Raw genomic sequence first — 23521 nt, forward strand, 5'->3', positions numbered from 1 at the left:
ATGGATGTTCAGGCCTTAGCCATCCAGTTTATGAGATTGGATCTTTCGGAGCCTAGTCGGGTTTTAGCCTGCGTGGTTTCCCGGTCTTCCTTATTTTATTGTATTAGGGAACGTCAGTATGATGACCCTTATTTGTGTGTCCTCAAGGACAACATTCAGCATGGTGATGCTAGAGATGTGACCATGGTGATGATAGTGTATTGAGGATGCAGGTTCGAATTTGTGTACCCAATGTTGATGGGCTTCGGGAGTTGATTCTGGAGGAGGCCCATAGCTCGCGGTATTCCATTCATCCGGGTGCCGCGAAGAAGTATAAGGATTTGAGGCAGCACTACTGGTGGAGATGGATGAAGAAAGATATAGTTGGATTTGTATCTCGGTGTCTCAACTGTCAGAAGGTGAAGTATGAGCACCAGAGACCGGGTGGGTTACTTCAGTAGATAGAGATTCCGGAGTGGAAATGGGAGCGGATCACCATGGATTTGTAGTTGGGCTCCCACGGACTTTGAGAAAGTTTGATGCTATTGGGTGATTATGCATCGGCTGACCAAGTCTGCTCACTTTATTCCTGTATGTACTACTTATTCCTCGAAGCGGTTAGCGGAGATCTATATCCGGGAGATTGTTTGTCTGCATGGTATTTCGATTTCCGTCATTTCAGATAGAGGTACTCAGTTCACATCACGGTTCTGGAGGGTCGTTCAATATGAATTGGGTACTCGGGTAGAGTTGAGTATAGCATTTCACCCTCAGATGGACGGACAGTCCGAGCGCACTATTCATATTCTTGAGGATATGCTATGTGCGTGTGTGATTCAGTTTGGAGGGTCTTGGGATCAGTTCTTGCCATTGGCAGAGTTTGCCTACAACAACAGTTATCAGTCCAGCATTCAGATGGCACCGTATAAGGCTTTATATAGTAGGCGGTGTAGATCCCCGGTGGGTTGGTTTGAGCCGTGTGAAGCTAGACTATTTGGCAAAGACTTAGTGCAGGATGCTTTGGAGAAGGTTAAGGTGATTCAGGACAGACTCCATACAGCCCAGTCTAGATAGAAGAGTTACGCGGACCGGAAGGTTCGTGATGTTTCCTATATGGTTGGAGAGCAAGTTCTGCTTCGGGTCTCACCTATGAAGGGCATTATGAGATTTGGGAAGTTGAGTCCGAGGTTTATTGGCCCTTTTGAGATATTGAGGCGTGTTGGGGAGGTTGCTTATGAGCTTCTCCTTACCTCCCAGATTCGTAGGAGTTCATTCGGTATTTCATGTTTCAATGCTCTATAGGTATCACGGTGATCCGTCGCACGTGTTGGATTTCAGTTCAGTCCAGTTGGACAAGGATCTATCCTATGTTGAGGAGCTAGTGGCAATATTGGACAGGCAGGTTAGGAAGCTGAGATCAAAGAACATTGCTTCGGTAAAGGTTCAGTGGCGGGGTCAGTCGGTCGATGAGGCGACCTGGGAGATCGAGCAGGATATGCGCAGCCGTTACCCTCATCTTTTCACTACTTCAGGTATGTCTCTATGCTCGTTCAAGGACGAATGAATGTTTAAGTGTAGGAAGATGCAACGACCCGGCCAGTCGTCTTAAGAATTTATGCCCTGATCCCCTATTAACTACTTTTCCCGTGTTTATTTCTACTATTTTGATTTGCCGGGATATTCGGTTATGAGTTTCGGAGAGTTTTGGGACACTTGGTCCCTAAATTAGAGCTTAAGTGTTTGAAATTTGACCGTAGTCGAAATATTGTGAAGACGACCTTGGAATGGAATTTCGATGGTTATGTTAGCTCTATTGGGTGATTTTGGGCTTAGGGGCGTGATCGGATGGTGTTTTGGAGGTCCATAGCTAATTTAGGCTTGAAATGCCAAAAGGTCAAATTTTGAAGTTTCCGGTTCGATAGTGAGATTCTGATCCGAGGGTCGGAATGGAATTTCGGAAGTTGGAGTAACTTCGTAGTGTTGAATGTGATGTGTGTGCAAAATATCAGGTCATTCGGACGATGTTTGATAGATTTTTTGATCAAAAGCTTATTTTTTAGAGTTTTGGGATTTTTAGGCTTGATCCGTGGTTGATTCGTCGGTTCGCTGTTGTTTTAGGTGTTTTAAGAATTGGTATAAGTTTGGACAGTGGTATTAGACTTGTTGGTGCTTTTGGTTGAGGTCCCGGGGGCCTCGGTACGATTTCAGATGGTTGACGAAAGGATTTTTGGAGTTTGGAATATGCAACTTCAGCTGGTTTTCTGTCATAACCGCACTTGCGAGTGTGGGACCGCAGGTGCGGCGCCGCAGAAGTGGCTCTGTGGTCGCAGAAGCGAAATTGGGGAGTCCAGCATGAGTTGCAGGTGCGAGAAGGGTGTCGCACCTGCGGTCTAGGTCTACCGCAGAAGCGAAAACTGGCCTTAAGTGAAAGGTCATAGGTGCAACCATTTGTCCGCAAAAGTGGAACCACATATGCGGTCCTTGACCACAGATGTGGTAATAGCTGGGCAGAAATACGAAATTTCGAGGGTTTAGTTTCAAAAGTTGAAAATTCAATTTGGAGCTCGGGAGAGGGCGATTTTGAGAGTAAATTGAAGAGGAGATCATTTGGTAACAATTCTTTAACCCTTTCTAGTTATATTCCATCAACCTATTGTTAGTTTCATCATTTAATTTCGGATTGGAGATAACAATTGGGGAAAAGTTGGAAGAAGGTTGTTAGACCTAGAATTCGACTTTTGATTGGGAATTTCACCTTAGATTTGGGTAATTTTTGTATGCATGAACTCGTGAGAGTATGAGGATTCCGAAAATATAAATTTTACCAGATTCCGAGACATGGGCCCGAGGGGTGTTTTGGTCATTTTACCTAATTTCGCGCATTAGCTTAGAAGTTCTTTATAGAACTAGTTACTTGAAGTGTTATTTATATTATGAAATTGAATTGAATAGATTTGGGCCATTTGGAGTCGAGTACTCGTGGAAAGAGAATGGTTTCTGGTTGATTATTGAGTCGGTTCGAAGTAAGTGGCTTGCCTAACCTTGTGTGGGGACCTTCCCCGTAGGATTTGGTATTATTATTAATTGAAATGCCTTGTACATGAGGTGACGAGTGTGTACTTGTGCTAATTGTTGAAAATTCAGTTTTCATTAAAGAAATTACTAGTTTGTTTCCCTTCCTATTTTTATTACTTGCACTATTAAGCCTGTTATTAGCTTAGGAAAGCATGTCTAAGTGATTTAATTGCTTTATTTGCTCAAACTGCTTTACCTGAATTCTGTGCAGCATGTTAGGCTGTGAATACTTGTTTGCCTTAATATGAAATTCAACATTTCTGAATATTTTCCTATTGTTGTTGTGTATTTACATTGGGACTACGGATGTGGGATTCTGGTAGCTCCCCCTTGTCTGTTTATTTGGTACTACGGATGTGGGATTCTGGTAGATCCCCCTGCACAGTCATATGGAACTATGGGACTCACCCAGTAGATTCTCCCAGTACTGGGTATTTATATTTGGGACTACGGATTGGGATTCCGGTAGATCCCCACGCACTGATAATTGGACTACGGGACGGGATCCCGGGAAATTTTTGGGATATATATGATGGACTACGGGATGGTATCCTAGGAGATCTACTGGATAGATGTAATTGGGACTACAGGATGGTATCCTGGAAGGTACCCCGATTGTTATCTCAGTGTTGAGTTGTATTTCCTTTCGTGATTATTTTGTCTCTGTTCTAGTTGTTGTTGTTCTTTCTATTCTGTGTTATTTCTTATTGTTTCACTTATTTATACTATTTTAATCCACATTGTCAACCCTTATATTTTATTTTATTTCAGTTGGGCCTGACCTTCCTCGTCACTACCCGACCGAGGTTAGGCTTGGCACTTACTAAGTACCACTATGGTGTACTCATGCCCTTTCTACGCATGATTTTCATGTGCAGATCCAAGTACTTCCACTCAGACTTATAATCCTTGAGGTGATGTGCTTCTGTAGAGACTTCGAGGTATATATGTCACGTCCGCAGATCGAGGAGTCCCTTTCTATCTTTCTGTAATAGTATTGCCCTTCAGTATTTCCCTTTTGTTAGACAAATTCTGGAGTTAGAGCTTCTTATGTATCTCTTAGCTTGTGATTCATGGGTTTCCGGGTTTTGGGAGAAATATATATTAGATCTGAGAGTTATATTTTGTATGTCGAGCGGCACTTTTAAACATTATTTTATTATATTATTTCTGTTTTAAATTGTATTCTTTCGCAAATTGGTTTATCTTCCGCTTTTCAGGCTTACCTAGTCGTAAAGACTAGGTGCCATCACGATAGTTCACGGAGGGCGAACCGGGGTCGTGACAAGGAGTGACTTTTTCTTTCTTTCTTTTTGGTACTTCTTCCAATTCTCTACCATTCCTCAAAGTTATAGCATTTACCTGAGGATTCTTATCTGTATCACTTGGAAGGTCCCCTGCAGGTCGAGTATTTTTTTGTGCAACCAACTACCCAATCTGGCACTTTGTATTTTGAAATTTAGTCCTCAATTGCTGATTATCTGTTCGAAGTTGCTGGTTGTGAATCAACAGCTTTTTCAATATATCATTAGTGTTTTCTTCTACCTGTTGAGGATGCTTTTGAGGCTGATTATAATTCCCTTTAGGCTTGTATTGATTCTGAGTGGTCTGGTTCCCCCGTGAGAAATTTGAGTGATTCCTCCTATTGGGATAATAGGTATTCCCATATTGATTATTCCGGTTCATTAGACGTTTACCTTGCTGGCCCATATAATAAACAAATTTAGGATTCACCGAACATTGGTCACTCATATGGTCATATCCACAAATTTCACAACATATGGCCATCCTCTTAGGCACTTGGTTGGTTAGCTTAGAAATTTTTGCTCGCATGGCTGATACCTTATCGATTTCGAGTGTAGCTAATGCTTTGGGTTTTAGCATCCTTCTTGGTTCACCCTCACCTTGCCAAATATGATCATTTGCAGTGAAATTGTTCGGTAGAGTCTGAATCTCACCATATGGATTTTACATGCAACTTCCTCCACAAGCTGAATCTACATTTAATTTCATCCAACCCATCTACACATGTATGTCCCAACACCTCATCAGTCTGACAATGATGTTGGCAGTCTCTGAGTAGTTTCTTGTATCTTTCCCAAGCTTGACAAAGAGTCTCACCATCTCATTGTTGAAACCCAAGAATCTGGCTTCTCAGCTACTTTGTTTTCTTTGTAGAAAAAAACTTGAACAAGAATTTTTGTGCTAGATCATCCCACATGTGGATTGAGTTGGCGGGCTCTTTTGTTTAACTACTCCTTAGCTTCTCCCATCGGTGAAAAGGGAAACAATGTCAGTCTAACATAGTCATTAAAAACGTTCGGATAATTATAAGTATTCGTAATTTCCAGAAAGTTTTGAATGTGCCGCTGCAGATCCTAATGGAATAGACCTACATACTTCCCTATGGATTGAATCAGATGTATCATGTACTGTTTGAGCTCAAAGTGACCCGTGATGTCAGGCTTCTCGATAGCCAGAGTAATATTAGCAAGATTAGTCCTTGCGACCTTTATAACTGGTTGCTCTTCATTTTCTACCATCTCGATTGGTTGTGGTTGTACTGCAATGCCCAACTATGCAATTCTTGCTCTTGCTTCCGTCTCCCTCCTTAACTTATGGAATAGTCTTACCGGTTGGTGATTAAAAGGCGGAAGGTTGTTCAGACTGTTACTTCTTATTAGTGCTAAATGTGAACACCTGTAGAGTTAGAACATCAAAACAAATCAAATCTCAAACAAAAATAAATAAATGCGTATTTCAGACAAGTAGGTAATTTCTAAATCCCCGAAAACGGTGCAAAAAACTTGTTGGGTCCAAACGCACACACAAGTATACACGGTCGACAAGTAATAATGTGATAAGAAAGTATCGTTCCCACGAGGACTTATGATCAACTATTGTCCAATCCAAGCTATTTATAAATTTAATGCTCAAGCGAGTGTGAAGAAGATGATTATGATTTTTGTAACTAAATCACTACGAACTAATAAGCAAGCAAGGAAGTAAGATCAAAAGTAGAGCAACCAAACACTTAGAAAGAATTCAATGAGATTGGGATATTCCCGGGTTATGGGATTACCATCTCTCTTGTTGCGTTTTTTAGGTTGATGTAATCACTTGGCTTATCTAATTTGTCGATTAGCTGGGTTTATTATTCTCGTCATGTTCTTTCGATGCTTCGCTCACCTATTCAAGCCAACCTAAGACTATATGTCGATAGTATCAAACTTGACAAGAACACATGTATATTTCGTACAAAAATAATCAAGTAAGGCAACTAGAATATGTCTATCCTAATCACGAATCTATTCTCCGATGCCCGGATTCAAGAACTTACTCTATTCAATATTATATGCAATCTATAGTTCCCACTTTCGAGTTCAACTATAAATTCATAGATAGTACTCTATTGTTAGCTACACAATAGAAGAATTAAGTACAAGATTAAATAAACAAATTAATCTGATAAAGTCAGGCAAAATAATCAACCGTCAAATTAAAATAGTCAAGAATGACCCATAACCCCATAATAATGAGGTTCTTAGCCAGGCATGTTCATAATAATAACCAAAATATCATTTTTAAACATAAAAGCTATGAATACTAGATGAAGGATGGAAGAATTGATGAATTCCGTGCTCCCGGGTGTTTCGTACTTGCGTTTCTCTCTCAAAGTGGCATCTCACCCTCCAAAATAGATTTAGGAACTCTTTTATACGAGTTGGGGGGTCTTGGGTCGAAATAACCAAGTCTCATGCAAAATAGGATAAGTTCCCATCACCAACGCCCAAGGTAGCGTAGGGCGCTAGCCCTGGCGCTGGAAAATGTTAGGGCCTGATTTCTACGCCACAGGTAGCACCCCACGCTAGCCTAGGCGCTACTTTGTGCCTTTTTTCCTATTTCGTCCCCTTTTTGCTTCTAATCCATACATTCATCCCACATTGCATCTGGATGATTCCGACATATAAAAATACCATGGGTTAGCACAAATTAATACATTACACTTCTGAAATCTACGAATTATGCGAGGCAATATGCATATAAATATACATACTTTAAGCCGAATATCAACCTCAGATATTAATTCTATATTAGCTACTTTCGAAGACTAAAAAGACTTTCTAAATGAATTATCCCTAAAACAATTAAGAGATTAAGCACACCCGAATATGGATACAAGTGGTTCAATTATATCCCTAGGTAGAATCTATAAAATGAGGATTAACGCCTCAAGTTCTTGTTAATTAATATTTTCCAACCCCAAATTAACTTTTCCAAGATTAATTTGAAGTTAATGGGTGAGTCCTAGGGTTAGATAATCCCTTTGAAAACATTAAAAAGAAGAATAAATGAAAAAAATAATTAACTCACTTTAATATTAATAAAAATCATACAATACATAAGCACAACAAGAGATTTAATCCACACTTTAATAATGAATATTTCCATAAATACGATTCAAGTGTTGAAATAAATAATACGCACTTGGATATTCAATACAAAGCATGAAAATAAAGAAACGAGTAAAAACGGGTAAGAAATTATAAACCAAAGTCTTCAAGATATTAAGTCATAAGTGTGTGTGCAAGAACCTGCAACAACTCGACCAGTCATTTTGTGTATTTGAGCCTCGTTTTCCCTTTTGATGATTCACACATGTGTATTAGTAGTTCTATGACTTGCGAGTTTGGTTATTTTCATTCCGGGAAGGTTTTGGGTTGATTCCCCTTTGGTTCTTGGCTTAGAAACCTAAGCTAGAAATATTGATCAAAGTTAGACTTTGATAAAACGACCCCGGAACAATATTTTGATGTCTCTGATAGGTTTGTATCATTCTTTTGGACTTGGCATATACCCTGGAATCCAATTCGGAGGTCCCTGGGTTGATTTGACTTGTTTTGCCGAAAGTTGGCAATTTGAGGTTTATAAGATTTTCCAAGTTTGACTGTAGGTTGACTTTTATCTATAATATTTGGAATTTGATTTCGGGACTTGAAATAGTCGCTTTATGCTATTTAGAACTTGTCTGCAAAATTTGGTGTCATTCAGTGTTGATTTGATAGGATTCGGATGTTTGGTTGCAATTCTAGAGGTTCTTGAAGTTTTATTTCAAATTTATGCATTTTGATATTTGATTCATAGTTTTAGATGTTATTTTTGTGTTTTAATTGCACGAGTGAGTTTTTATGATATTTTAGACTTGTGTGGATGTTTGGTTTGGAGCCTCAAGGGTTCGGATGAGTTTTAGACATGTTTCAAAATAGTTTTGGACTGATGCAGATTGCTAGTGTGCTGGTGTCTCAGATGACACAATTGTGAGCACGAACCTTGCAATTGTGAAGTGACTAGGTAAGGATCGGGTATCGCAATTGTTAAATCTCACTCGCATTGCAAAGATAGGCTAGTCCAGGTAGGATCGCATTTGCAACATATTTTTCGCATTTGCGATGGGAACATAGTTCATAATTGCAAACCCATTATCGCATTTGCAACTTGTCCCTTAGGTTTTTAGTAGCCGCATTTGCGATATTTTCTTCCCAATTTCAAGGGTTCGCAAATGCAAATCCAGTGTCGCAATTGCAATATCTGCAACTGGATAAAAGGGTTGGGAGTCGGGATTTTATCTCATTTTCTCTCATTTTGAAACCCGAAACTCAGTATGAGGCAACTTGGAGAGAGGAATTCATCTACACTCATTTGGTAAGTGATTCTAATCGATTTTCAACTATATTTCATGATTATAGCTTAGATTTAACATCAAATTTATGAGAATCAAACAGGAATTTTAGGGGATTTTTGTCAAAGTTTTGAAAAATGAGAATTTAGGCTTTGAGAGTCAATTTGGACTCCGATTTGAAACAAAACACATATATGGACTTGTTGGGTTATGAGTAGTCAAAATATACCCTTGGACCCGGGTATTTGTCGGGCGGGTCTGGGGTTGACTTTTGTTGACTTTTGGGGAAATGTTTAAAGATCATAGCTTTATCTATCATAATTGGTTTCCCTTGCATTGTTTGATGATATTAATATTATTGGTTAGACAGAGCCATTTGGAGGTGAATTTTAGGAGAAACTATTTTAGAGGGTTGATTTAGCCTAGTCGAGATAAGTATCTTGCTTAACTTTGTGTGGGGGAACTAGCCATTAGGATTTGGGTTGATTGTGCTATTGTATTATGTAGAAGACGTGTATATGAGGTGACGAGTGTGTACACAAGCTATATGTGGTATTTTACTCGTTTAGATATTTTAGACCTTTTCCAAGAATTTAATTGAATTTGTCATAACATGTTATATCTTTCATTGTTAGATTTACTCTCACATGTTCAATTTGATGTTGTTAGCACTTGTTCAATATTTTTTGTTATATTTGCTCTTATATGCTTAAGTTGAAGTTGTTACCTATCTTATTGTCTTGTTACCTCTTTTATTGTTGCATTACTCCTTACTTGATATTGTTATTTCGCTGAATTTATCTTCTTGTTAGGCTATTGATGTTGATGTTGTGAAAGCTATTATCACATTGAGTTTGAAGTTTTTCATTGTTGAGATATCTTTTCTTGTTGAGTATTTCACATTTATTTTGTTATTATTGAGATTCTTGTACACATTATGGTTGAGTCATGGGTTGTACATTATGGTAATATTGGTATTGTTGATTTTGGCAAGTATTGTGGTATATGGGCACGAGTGGTGCAAGTTGATTATTCTGTTGTGATATTGATACGCATGTGGTGTATAAGGATAGAGGTTGATACGCACGTGGTAAGATAAGGTGGGATTTATATGCATGTCGCTAGTAAGGGAATTACTTAAATCTATGCGGTGAGATAAGGGGGCTAAAACGCGTGTAGCTATTTCAGGAAAATATGTTTTAAAAATAAATACAATGCTCACGTGGTGATATAAGAAAAAATTGTGATTGTGATTGTGAAATGAGGTTATGAGATGTGGTACCTCGGTTGTGATTCTTGTTGTGCATCCTATGTTAAGAGACTTGTTGGTTGAGCAGTTCTGGTTTCTTTTTTCTTTGTTGTCTTACCTGTAATTGTCCGCATTTGACTACTTATTGTTCATCATTTATTTACTACTTGTTGTCTTTACCACTTGAGTTTTCATTGTTAGCTTACATTATTGAACTGTTTATTTGTTATTTACTTCCTCACTTCCCATTATTAGACTATACTATACTCTATTCAGTTTTCTTCTCCTAGTATGTGTCTTGACCTAGTCTCATCACTACTCTACTGAGGTTAGGCTTGATACTTATTGGGTACCATTATAATGTACTCATACTAAACTTCTACACATTTCTTTGCAGATTCAGGTATATCTACTCATGCTGGACGCCAATGATCGTTTAGTTACCTTTCCGGAGACTTCAAGGTATACCTGCTCAACGTCCGCAGGACTCGGAGTCACCTTCTGTTATCTTCTCATTATAGTTTATCCTATTATCAAATAATGTTATATTAGAGATTTTAGAGCATTATTTAGAGCTATGAGTCAGTTCAACTGGTTTTGAGGATTTTGCTGTTGATATTCCATTTTGGAGTTACTATGAGCTTCACCAGTTTATTTATTATCTCCATTTTGTTATTTTTGTTAAGCTATCAATGAATGTTAGGCTTACCTAGTCTTATAGACTAGGTGCTATCACGACATTCTAAGGTAGGAAATTGGGGTCGTGACAAGTTAATATCAGAGCTCTAGGTTCATAGCTATTACGAATCATAAGCAAATTTAGTATAGTCTTGCGGATAGGTACTGAGATATCTGTACTTATCTTAAAGAGGCTACGAAACTGTTTTGAAATTTCACTTCTTTGATTCCTTATCGTGTGAATTTTTGATTTCAAAATCTGAGTCTTTGTCTTTCTATTCTCTCACAGGTAGTGAGGACACGCATTGGTAAATCCGATCATCAAACACTCGCGTCCAATTCTAGAACCGCGTGAGGCCAGTGCTGGGGTAGAGGTTAAGGAAGGGCACGTGCTACAGCCAGAGCACCTGCCCAAGCAGCGACTGAGCAGCCATCAGTAGCTTCGGCTGGGGGACAGGAACTCGAGACGCCCGTTGTAGCCCCTGGACTTCCGAGACCCTAGTACATTTTTAATTTTGAGCATGTTCGGCACTCTAGCTCAGGCGGGATTAATACCTCTTGCACCAGCTACATCCTAGCTGGGAAGGAGCTTAGACTCCCGCAGCCCGTATCCCAGAGCAGTGAATCCATCTTGATCAGGTCCCAAGTGTCATGCTAGCATAGCCTGAGGTCAGGCTAGAGGCCTTTGAGGAAGAGAGAAGTTTCAAACATCTTTCATTCTTTTATAAACTTCGTGTCAACTAAAATACCGTACATAAATTGGGATGGAGGTTGAAATATTTTTTTCTTCTTATTCGCTTAAAGAGAGAGAAAATGTACACATACTTTGCCACTTAAGCGCCTGGAAATGCCGTAGTTCAGGGTTTTTTTTGGGTCAACAGACGAAATAATATTAATTTAAATGGTAACATTACAAGGAGCATGTTGTAGTACATTACAAGAAGTGTAATAAAAAAGGTGATCGTTGGAGTGATCACTTTAAAAAGGTGGGTTCATAGATGATCATGGTCTTGATCCGCAAAAGATGTGCTACGTTCACATGCATGCAACCTTTAGGACAAGTTGTCTGGGCTAGTAATCTTCACATGTCTTGGGTAAGCAGTTCCTTATTGATCAGCCAAAAGATGTGGTAGCAAAAAGGTAAGTGGTTGGGTGAAGATTATTTTTTAGAGCTATCCACAGTGCAACCAAAATTAGCGAGTATATCAGCTATCTTATTTTGCTCCCTATATGTATGGATAATCGGAGGATTACCCAGCTACTGGATTAAGTACCTGCATTCCATTAACGTGGATGAGTAGTGTAAATTGTTTTTGTTAAGCATCGATATTACCTCGGTAGAATCCACGTTCACTTCCAATGGTATGAGTTGATGAAGCCAAGCTAATTGCATACCCTAAAATAATGCATTTAATTCCATATACATGGAGTTACCAGTTGGTCGTGTACCCATGAAGCCTAGTAAATAGTGTCCCATGTCATTTCGGAATACTTCTCCTATGCCATTTTTAGTTGGATGGACTTTGGTGGCTCCATCAGTGTTTAATTTAATTTTACTTAAAGGTGGTGGGTGCCATTTGACATACATGTGTGTGGGTGCTGGTGCTTGTGAATTTTGTTGAATAAGATAGTGATATTCGACTACTTGTGATAGCATATTATGTGTTGAAGGAGGGGGTTGTGAGTGTCGTTTAAATAGGTAGTGATTTCGGAGCTTCCAAATATGACATACTATGTGTGGGATAAGTATGCGTGGGGGAAAGTGGAATGGTAGGCTTGGAGAGGTATTGATTAATTTGGATGGGTGTTGAAAGTAGGATATCACAAGCATGTAAGGTATGGGCAAGTCCTAATTGAGACCATATAGTGGATGTGTTAGGGCATTGGAATAGGAGATGGGTAATTGTTTCCTCGCTTTAAAGACAAAGATTGCATGTATTGGATTGGGTGACATGTATATGGTGAAGTTAAGTAGCTGTGGCTAATCTTTAGTGTGATATTAGCCAAAGAAAATATATTTTTTTTGGTGGTAAGTGTAATTTCCAAAGCTAATTGTGTAGGTAGGGTGTTGTGGGATGTTCTAATGTATGATATAATGATTTAACAGAGAATTAGCCATTGTGAGTGAGCTCCCAAATGAGTTGGCCGAATGTGTGGGGGTTATTTAAAGTTGGAATATAGATTTGGTTGATCAATGAAAGGGTGGGTTCTGGGATGACAAAAGGGAGTGAAGTGGTATCAATTTGATTGTTGAGGATGTGATGGATTATTGTGGCATTTAATTTATGAGAGGGTAGTGGCTCATGTATAATGTTCCGAAGGATAATATTAGGTCCAAGCCATGGCTCGTTCCAGAAATGCATGTGCGTTCCTTTAGCAATATGCCATACTAAGCCTTGTTTGCAAAAATTCCAACCTAGTTGTATATTTTTTCAGATAAGAGATATGTTAGAGCTTTTGGCAAAGTTTTTATATTTAGTCAGTAGGGATGCCCACAGGGAGTTGGGACATTTAAATATACGCCAAGCTAAGTTTCCTAAAAGTGCATTATTTTTAGTAGTTAGGTTTTGAATACCTAGTCGACCTTGATGCTTAGGTTTTTGTACTATAGACCATTTAATCAAGTGTATTTTCTTTTTGTGTTCAGTAGTGGCCCAAAGAAAATTTCTTTGACAGCGATTCATTTTGTTGTCATCTTGGGCAGGTATTTTCATATATTGCATAACATGATTTGGGAGTGTGTTTAAGGTTGATTTTATTAGAGTAGTACGTCCTTCCATCGAAAGCATATTGATTTTTTATCCTAACAATTTAGCTTTAAAGTTGTCTAAGATGTATTGAAAATCATGGGATCTTGGTTTATTAACAAACAAGGAAAAGCAAAGATATTTACCAAAAAGGACACCCTCCCTCATGTTAAAGGAACTTAAGACAAATTATTTGTCCAATGGTGTAACATTACGGGAGAAGTATATTTTTTATTTAGTGAAATTAATACTTTGCCGGGATTTTTGAGTAAATTGGGTAAGGGTATCAATTATTGTATGGACACTAGATGTTATTATTTTGGAGGTAAGGGTAATATAATCTATAAAAAATAGATGTGAGAATTGTGGTCCGTTGTTGGAGAGTTTGATGGCTTTCCATTTTTGATAATCAACTAGGTGGTGGATTTGGCGTGAGAGTCTTTCCATGCATAAGATAAAAAGGTAAGGTGATAGAGGATCTCCCTCGAGGGACAGAAGAATGGTGAAAGGTGACCATTGATAAGAATTGAGATAGAAGAGGTGGTGATACAAGACATTATTAAGGAGATGATATTATTAGAGGAATTAAAGAAGTGTAATGTATCTTTAATGAAACCCCATTCCATATGGTCAAAGGCTTTTTCGAGGTCAAGTTTAATCATAAATTTTGCCGCTTGACCTTTCTTCTTACGGAAGTAGTTGAGAATTTCTTGAATGATTATGGCATTATCCGAGGCTCTACGCCCTTTTAAGAAGGCAGATTGCTCAGCTAATTATTTTTGTTATGAAAGGTTTAATACGATGTACAATTATTTATTCATTATTTTATAGATAGTATTGCAAAGAACGGTTGGCCGATATTGAGTGATAAGTGAAGGGTTTTTGACCTTAGGAATGAGGCATATGTAGGTTTTGTTAATTTGATTTGGTATTTGGAAAGTATGAAAAATCTCATTACAAAAGGAGATTACTGATTGAGCAACTTGAGGCCAATATGTTTGATAGAAAAAGGGATGTAGACCATCTGGCCCCGGTGATTTAAGGGGTTGGAAAGAACATATAGTGTGATGTATTTCCTGAGGGGTTAATGGGTGTGTCAAGATGATATGATCTAGGGCTGTTAGTGTATGAAAATCAGGGTTAGGCTGCTAAATATTGGAGTAGGTATGGGAGGTGGTGAATAAGGTATTGTAATAAGTATTGATTAAATTATTTACTAGGGGTTGTTCTGTTATCCAATTTGCTCCTAGATTTTTAAGCATTGTGATCCTATTCCTACTCCGTTGTTGGAGGGTTGTGATATGGAAAAATTTTGTATTAGCGTCACCTTGTTAAAGCCAATTGATTCTAGATTTTAATCGCCAAAAGTCCTCTTCCAATCTAAGCAATTGATTAAATTCGTCTATGAGGTCTTTTTCTAGGATCTGAAGGAAATGACTAGTGCGGTAACTAGGTGATGATTGAAGACCATTGAGACGAGCTAATAAATTTTTCTGCCTTTTAATAATGTTTCCAAAAATGTGTTTATTCCAGTTTTAAACATCTTCAGTGAAATCAGCAATTGCTTGTAGCAAATGGTTATGAGGAGTCCAATGATTGGTAAATAGAGAAGGAAAGGACGGGTGGGATAACCAAATGGTTTCAAAATGAAAGATTTTTTTACGAGAAAAAGTTAGTTTCAATTGAAGGAATAACAGATAGTGATCCGAATGAGTTTGTGGAAGATGTTGTACATTGGCTTCAGGAAAGAGGTTGAGTCATTCATAAGTATAAACAAATTTATCTAGTCGTTCTAAAATTCTATTAGCTAGGCATTATTTGTTTGTCCATGTGTATCTACTTCCTCTAAAGCCTAAGTCTAATAAATTACAATAATCAAGACATTAAATAAATTGGTCACATCTTGAGTTGTTAATAGGGTTACCCTATATTTTTTGTTTGCACGAGTTATTTCATTAAAAATCACCCTCGATTATCCAAGGCATATGGATATTATCATGCATGCTCGTTAAATGAGCCCATAACGAAGTACGCGCATGCAAGTTATTTTTGTCATATATAACTGAAAATAACCAAGTAGTAGGGTTAGGAGGTACCTGTACAATAGAGTGGATGGCTTCTGAGGTCACCTCTATTTGATCAAGCTAAAGTAGTTCATCATTCCATAGCAATGCGATACCACCTGAGTATCCCTGTGTTGGTGCTAGTACTTGTGCCATGTTTGTAAAACCAAACTCCTCCTTCAAGTGAGTGTGGCATTGGAGATGAGTTTCTAGTAGAGCCACGAGGGCAGGTTGGTGATAATTGAGTAGTGAACTAAAATTTCTCTTGAAGTCTTGTGACTGAGCTCCATGACAATTCCATATGATAAACTGCGTTTGATTATTGTGAGGGGGTGAGGGTGGTGGAGTCTGTGGTGTATCCACTTGTGGAACTGTTGTTCCCATTAATGAGGGGATCAAGACTAGCCCATATTTTCCTACCTCTGGGTTGTTGGTTGGACGGAGATTGAGTGAGCAGCTTAGGAGTTCCAACGGGCACATGATGATCACCTTTCTTGCATATTGTTCTTTTAGGTCATAATATTTGTTGTTGCTGAGGAAGCACAATATTGGCTGAGTTTCCCGTATGTCTGTCATAGTTGCTGCCACTTCGAGTTGCTCTATTTCCTCTAGTGCGTTGGGAGTGGCTAGTGATGGGTGCACTGGAGTGGGTTGATAAGGTGTCGCTTGTGCATACAGTAGAGGTGGGATATGAATGGTTGACCTTGGTTGTATCCATAGTACTAGAGAGTGAGGTGGAAGTTATGGTAGATAAAATGGTAGATCCATGAAAGCTGTGTGATTGTAGTATAGTGGGGGGAGTGGTGTGTGTGTCTGGAAGTGTTTTATGGATGGGGGTGGATGCATGGCCCATAGATACTGATTGTAGAGTTCCACCCTCATCCCCATGCCTCCCGTTACTATCTGAGCAATATCCTCTAGATTCTGAATCATGAGTATCACATCATGGCCTTCTACCTCCATCGTGAATGTGAGTGCATGTCCCTGTGGGCTCATTTCTAGCCATGATTGAGGTTAAGCTTATGTTGGTGGATATTGAGTGATGTAAAGTGGCGACAGGTGTCGAGGAGGGTTGTTCCAAGGATGGTTGATGTTGTGATTCATGGTTATGGGATGGTTGAGAAGGGGTGTGCCTGAGTAGGAGAGTGTTCTCTGGTATTGGAGGTTTAATGGTAGGAGATTCATTAGGGTGTTGGTTAGTTATATGAGGAAGTTTACGTGTAGTAGTAGGGGAAATATTTGGTGTGGGAATTAATGGTACATTTGCAGACTTGGGTTTTATTGGAGCGGTCAGTGGGTGCGGTTGATTAGATGGTGTAATTGATGATGGTTTGCTTATATGGGTAATGTCACAAGTAGGTATTGCATGTGGCGTGGGTGATATGTGTTGGGTTGAGTGAAGGGTGTGATTGTTGGGAATAGGCTGTTGAGTTGGCTATGGGCTTGGGGACGTAGATATGTTAGAGCCATCGTTAGTTTGGGTAGTGGATTGTGTAGAAGCTGATATTGGGGTGAGATCTGACGGAGAAGGCGATGTGGCTTCCATGTCAGTAGTTGTATCCACGTGGCTTAAGGTTGTAGGGGATTGGGTTGACGTGGGAGGAGGAATGGATGCTTGGTGGCCTATGTAATGAGTAGGCGTACTCATGGCCATTTAGGTTGGGCTTTAGATGGCTTGATCTGCTTTAGGGGATATTGTGATGGGCTTGGAAATGGTTAACGTTGGGCTCGTTTGAATTGTGACTGAGTCCATCATATTAGTATCCGGAGTTTCCTTTATTACGAGTAATGTTTTATTATTAAAAAATTTTAGGGGGGGGGAGGTATGCAAGTCTTTTCCTTTAGTAGACGGAGTAGGGATTGGGAGTGATTCGTTAAATTACTTACCTGTAGGGCCCATGTGGTCGATCGCCAGTGGCCCAACCAACTTGACATTGCGAGGGGAGTGGCTAAGTTCTAGTGGGGAACTTGAGCGTTGTGATAGAGGACCTTTCCCGCGAGGTGGACTTTTGTTTTTTGATCATGTGGGGAAGGTGACGATTTTCCATTCGTTGGTAGTAGATGGAGGTGGTGTTGATGGGGTTTGTGTAGTAATTGTCTTGATGAGGGGTGTGGACATTGTGGTATTTGGAGTATTTGTAGAAATGAGTGATGTGGTGGTGGTGGCAGTAGAAGAGGTTGTTTGGGTGCACAGGTTTTTGTTGTGGCCTAAACTTCCAACAGTGTGCATAACATAGTTAGGCCTTCATAAAGTATTTGTTGACGATGGGTGCCAATGAATATGTGAGTTTTTACCGGACATTCTAGGGGAACTTCAATACATATATGTGCATATCTTCCTCAAGTGGTTGTGGATGTGCACGTATCTATTTTAAGTAGTGTCCCAAGTTTGGAACCAACACGATGTAAGATTTCAAAGTCATAAAATTCAGTAGGCAACTCCGGAAGACGAATCCATATAGCTAAGTAAGTTGTGCATTGGAAGCTATGAATTTGGGTTCCCACTTACGTACTGATAGAAAATGGTTAAAATGGAACCAGGGTCCTTCATGTAGCGCTTTGTTCATGTTTTCTTCCTTCTGGAATTTGATTAGAAAGAAGTCATTGGATGGTGTTTGTCATTGGATGTTAGAGGTATAAAGGATTCATGTCTTTGGTCGTTTGTTGTTTCATCTGATAGAACAATAGGTGATGGTGTCGTGTGGCTGGTACCGGGGGTAAGTGAAGTAGTTAATTATGAGATAGAAGGGTGGTCTTGAAGGATGGTTTCATATCATGGGTGCTTGATGGTAGAGAATCAATGTGCATTGTGCTCGGGATATTGGATTGTAGAGTATGATAGGTTTCCGTAGTTCAGGGATACTTATTCTTTTCTCCTAAAAATATTTGCAAACTAATGCTTATGTAACACTTTAAAGTGTAAAACCTTACTTCGAAAACGATCATTAAACTGGAGAAACAAAATACGAGAAATTGGGGTAGAATTTCTTGCCAATTTAGTAATTAGTACTAAAATAGTTAATCAGTACATTTTCTGACTCCGTGAGATTGCGTGTTTTAAAGTAAAAGGTAATGACTGAATAAAATGCTGTCCTTTGTTTATATTCCACAATGACATCATTTCTTCTTGACTACTTTCATTTCACTCAGCTGATTCTACAAAAATCATGACATTACGTCAAATAGTATAATACTTTTGTTGATACAGAAATACTAATAATTATTGAATATTTTAAATTACTGATTAAAATATATCACGTCAATGCTTAAATTGTATGTTAGAGTTTTTAAAAAAAAATCCGTAAGATTGTAATAAATGATACGATCTACCTAATTAATTAAACATTTTGAGATACTCTCTCTGTTTCAGTGATGTTTGATAAAAGAAAATAGATTTTAAAAAATTTTCTCTTAAACTTACCATGAAATTTTTGTAAGTGAAAAATGCTTTTAAAGTTATAAAATTAGAAGTATGTAGTAAATTATTTTTAAATATAAAAATATATTATTTTTACTGGATATAGTGACAGGTGAATAGATAGAGTATTATAGATTTAAAAGAAAAAATCATACAAGTTGGGACTACAACATGTATTTTCCCATTATAGTAACTAGTTTAAGTCCGTTGCATGGATAGATTTACCCACTAAACCAAGCCATCCATTTTTAGCTAAGAAGTAATTATCAATGTTGACCTAAGTTGTATAGATTTTGATAATTGACAAAGGAACATGAACCAAATTGTTTGATAATTTATTGCCCGCAAAAATTTGGTACCACACAAATTATCTGCTTGTGTGGTATTGAAGTATAAAACATCAATCAAGGACTCGATCTTCCGACTTTGCAATTGCTTAGATTGTACTTTCCTTTACTCTTCAACACACAAACACGGAGAAAATTGACCCCTATTAGAAGTATAAGTTTGATTTGCGCAGTCAGATAAAGTTCTCTTTTAAAATTCTTACAGGGTTACATGCACGCGGAATGATTTATATTGTCGTAATAACAGCGAAAGTTGGTCTTTTTCACACTCTTTATCACTAATATATTTCAGTATTTAATAATTGCTTTCAAGACTGAAATTTATTTATTTTTTTAAAAAGGGCGAAGATTCAAGGCCTAACAAATAAAGGGATTAAAAAAGTGATTAAGAATCACAATGTCACAACCGGAATTCTAACTTTCGGGATTGTGTTGGCGCCTAACATTTGACTTGCTAGGCAAGCCAATGTTAGAGGATTCTTAAGTCAACTTCAGTCAATTTTAATAACAGAAACAACTAAGCTAAAATTGAGTTTGCGGAATATTATAAAAACCCATAATAATTGATACAATTCGGATATGGTATCACGATTCACGAGCTTCTAAGGGTTACTACGAACAAAGTCTAAAAGAAAACACAATTGTTCTGAAAGAAAGGAAACAATATGATAAAAAAAATAGGAAGGGACTCCAGGGTCTGCGCACGCTAGCAGATCTACCTTGGGTGTCCGACAAGCAAGTGCAGCTGCTAACCTCACGATCAGCTAGGGATGGTACCAAAATCTGCACAATAAGTGCAAAGTGTAGTATGAGTACAACTGACCCCATGTACTCGTAAGTGTCAAGTCTAACCTCGATGAAGTAGTGACGAGGCTATGACAAGACCCCTACATAATAAATTTGTACAGATAACAGTATATGTACCAAATAACAACAAATAAGAGCTAGACAAGTAATATCGGCAGGGGGAACATGCTCAAAGGGGATACAAGATATGAGAATTTCAGAAGAAATGATAATCAGGACAATCAATATTCCTTTGGCCGGTGAAGACAATTAAACGCAGTAAGCAAAAGTGCACGAAATCACCTTTCATGCTTTTACTCTCAACCTCACAGTGAAATAATGAAACTACACAGCATTACTCTTCGTGCTTTTACTCTCAATGCCTCAAAATAAATCAATAGATAAGGCACGACGTCACCCCTCATGCATTAACTCTCATAACATGGCACGACATCACCCTTCGTGCATTAACACTCACAATATGGCACGGTATTACCCTCGTGCACTAACACTCATGGTATGGCACGACATCACATCACCCTTCGTGCATTAACACTTCCAATATGGCACGGCATCACCCTTCGTGCATTAGCACTCTCCCTCACAATAAAGCAATGAACAAATAATAACAGGGAGACAAGCCTTACTTCAACATTTGGTTCAACAATACCAACCTCAATTTTGAAATCAATACTCAATTATCACCAAAAAATCCGTAAACATGATAAGAATGATCAATATAACAATAACTAGTCTAAACATGGATAACATGATCAAAGAAGCAATAATTACAAGGAATCAAGTCCCACCCGCGTGATTTAACCAACAACAACGCATAAGCACTTGTCACCTCACATATACGTTGTACCCAACATCTCTAAATATGTAGCAAATAGACAAACAAGTCCTATTTCATCAAGTCAAGGTTAACCACGATACTTACCTCACTCCAAAGACCAAACTCAAAGCTCAACGACAATTTTGCCTTTTAAACAAGCCTCCGAACCAATAGAATCTAGCAAATTACCAACCAAACGATTCAAATTAAGCCTTACGAACTACCCATGATTGCAAAGAATTCAATTTAGGTCATTATTGAAAAAGTAAAAAAAGTCAACATCTAGGCCCACTTGGTCCAAACCCGAAGTTCGGACCAAAATCCGATTATCCATTCACCTTCGATCCCGGTTATGTAATTTATTTTATAATCCGACCTTAAATTGAGATCTAAATCCTTATTTTTTCAAAAATTCCTAATTCTACCAAAAACTCCTAATTTCCACCACGAAATCTCTAGACTTTAGATTGAAATCTTAAGAAAAGTAGTGAAAGATCCACATCCCCGCAAATGCGAAGAAATACATCCCTACTTTCATCGCAATTGCAATGAATAGTTCGCAAATGAGAACTCTGATCCTTTCGCAATTGCGACCCATTGATCGAATTTGCGATCACTGCTTGCCCAGTCCCCACTTCGCAAATGCGAACACTGGCTCCCTAAAAATGCGACATCTTGATCGCAAATGCGAACTAAGACTGGCCTTGATAACCTTCACAAATGCAAAGAATTTGCTCGCTATTACGAGCCTGTCAGCATGGGGAATGTTCGCAAATGCAAGCACTAATCTCACAAATGCGAGATCAGACACCAGTTACAGAAATTGCAGAACCAGCAATGCTCTAAGTCCAATTTTCACTCCGTAGCCTATCTGAATCTCACCCGAGCCTTCGAGGCACTAAACCAAAAGTGCACACAAGTTTAATAACATCATACGAACTTGCTCGTGCGATCAAATCGCCAAAATAACGCCTAAAACTACGAATTGAGCACCAAATCAATTGAAATTTTCAAGAAAACTTTAAAACTTTTATTTTCACAATCGGACGTCCGAATCACGTCAAACCAACTCCGCTTATCACCAAATTTCATAGACAAGTCATAAATATGGTATTAGACCTATATAAGATTTCGGAACCAAAATACGGACCCGATAACCAAAAAGTCAACCATTGGTCAAACATTTCAATTTCATTAAGCCTTTAACTTTTAAATTTCAACAAAGTCCAATAACTCGGGCTAGGGACTTCCGAATTCGATTTTGGGCATATGCCCAAGTCCCAAATCATGATACGGACCCATCGAGACTGTCAAAATACGAATCCGGATCAGTTTTGTCAAAACGATGACCAAAGTCAATTCAAATGGATTTCAAAGCAAAATTTCATATCTTTCACAGTTTTTAATATAAAAGCTTTTCGAAAACATGCCCAAACTATGCATACAAATTGAGATGGGTTAAAATGAGGTTTTTATGGCTTCAAAGGGCAGAATTTGGTTTTAAAACATAAGATGACCTATGAGGTCATCACATTCTCTACCATTAAAACAACCATTTGTCCTCGAACGGATATAGAAAAGTACTTGAACTGGTGAAAAGGTGGGGATATCTACTTCGTATGTCCGACTCGGACTCCCAAGTAGCTTTCTCGATGGGCTGACCTGTTAGCCCCCGCAATTATGTCGATATTACAATAATGCTACACTTTGCAGTACTAAATTACGACGATGTTGCACCTGGTAGTATTGTACGCTGAATTTTTTGTAAGGTAATTGACATTAGTCCAAGAAAAAATATTATTTGGAGATTATAAGGATGAAGATATTTTTAAACAAATGATGAGAAAATTCGTGATGGTGAGAGGTGAAGCAAGTCAAAGAAAATAATTTTTTCGTCCAAGTTTGGCATATTAGAATAAAATACGGGTCGAGCGTTAATACCCGATATTTATAGACTAGTGTTATCCAAGATATTACATAACCATGATAGTAAGGTGTAGAAGGTATATTAAAATGAGTAGAATTTTAAGTAATTTGAAGCAATTCTAAATTATGCGGGTAATTGGTTAATTATTGGGTAATGAAATATTACCCAACTAATTAAGTGGATAATGATCATTTTTGGGGCAACCACATGACATTAAGGCAAGCCAAAGTGGCACAAATGGGTATGATGAGTCATAAGGCATAAATTGCCTTGTTTACACGTAAGAGCCCTACCTTGGTTTGATTCTTTATTTGATAAAAGAACTTAGAGAATAGGAAAAAGGTTATGTCACCTTCAGAAAGAATCTTGGTTAAGCCACTAAAGTCTTAAATTTACAAATATATGAGATGAAAAGCGTGACTTGCTTCAGCGAGGAAAAGCCATCACAAATTTGGATCAAATTCACCAAAATGGAAGTGTTCTACATCTACAAATGTAACGGATCTTCAGCCAACAAATCTTCATACGAAATAATACTACGTAATATTATAGTAATGCGATTTTACGATTCTAAGGGAGTACGGTGCAATCTTTCTCAAGAATATAATACGAATTTTTTCCTACTCGATCCACCGTTACGTATTTTGTCGCAATTGACGTGTGTTAGAGGGATTGTCAAGAGAATCGACTCAGGTATGTTAAGGCTATCCATTCTTTCTTTTGGCATGATCCAT

At 38.3% G+C, this 23521-nt stretch overlaps 1 non-coding gene across 1 annotated transcript; it reads left to right on the forward strand.

Annotated features, from left to right (window-relative positions):
* The first annotated feature begins 5108 nt into the window (after window positions 1–5108).
* Window positions 5109–5215, forward strand: LOC142165688 (small nucleolar RNA R71). Its single transcript, XR_012696337.1, has one exon. It is a non-coding gene; the product is annotated as a small nucleolar RNA R71 (small nucleolar RNA).
* The last annotated feature ends 18306 nt before the right edge of the window (window positions 5216–23521 follow it).

Source organism: Nicotiana tabacum, chromosome 10 (assembly GCF_000715075.1).
Source record: "Nicotiana tabacum cultivar K326 chromosome 10, ASM71507v2, whole genome shotgun sequence".
Lineage (NCBI taxonomy): Eukaryota > Viridiplantae > Streptophyta > Magnoliopsida > Solanales > Solanaceae > Nicotiana > Nicotiana tabacum.